The following is a 327-nucleotide window of genomic DNA, read 5'->3' on the forward strand; positions in this document are numbered from 1 at the left end:
TAGGGTACATGTGCATAACGTGCAGGTTTGTTACATATGTATACTTGTGCCATGTTGCTGTGCTGCACCCATCAACTCGTCAGCACCCATCAACTCGTCATTTACATCAGGTATAACTCCCAATGCAATCCCTCCCCCCTCCCCCCTCCCCATGATAGGCCCCGGTGTGTGATGTTCCCCTTCCTGAGTCCAAGTGATCTCATTGTTCAGTTCCCACCTATGAGTGAGAACATGCGGTGTTTGGTTTTCTGTTCTTGTGATAGTTTGCTAAGAATGATGGTTTCCAGCTGCATCCATGTCCCTACAAAGGACACAAACTCATCCTTT

At 47.7% G+C, this 327-nt stretch overlaps 1 protein-coding gene across 1 annotated transcript in view; it reads left to right on the plus strand.

The window, feature by feature from the left end:
- MTUS2 (microtubule associated scaffold protein 2) overlaps window positions 1-327 on the plus strand; it is a 624,304-nt gene that overhangs the window by 597,252 nt on the left and 26,725 nt on the right. The gene's annotated exons all lie outside the window — the stretch shown is intronic.

Source organism: Theropithecus gelada, chromosome 17 (genome assembly GCF_003255815.1).
Source record: "Theropithecus gelada isolate Dixy chromosome 17, Tgel_1.0, whole genome shotgun sequence".
NCBI classification, from domain to species: Eukaryota; Metazoa; Chordata; class Mammalia; order Primates; family Cercopithecidae; genus Theropithecus; species Theropithecus gelada.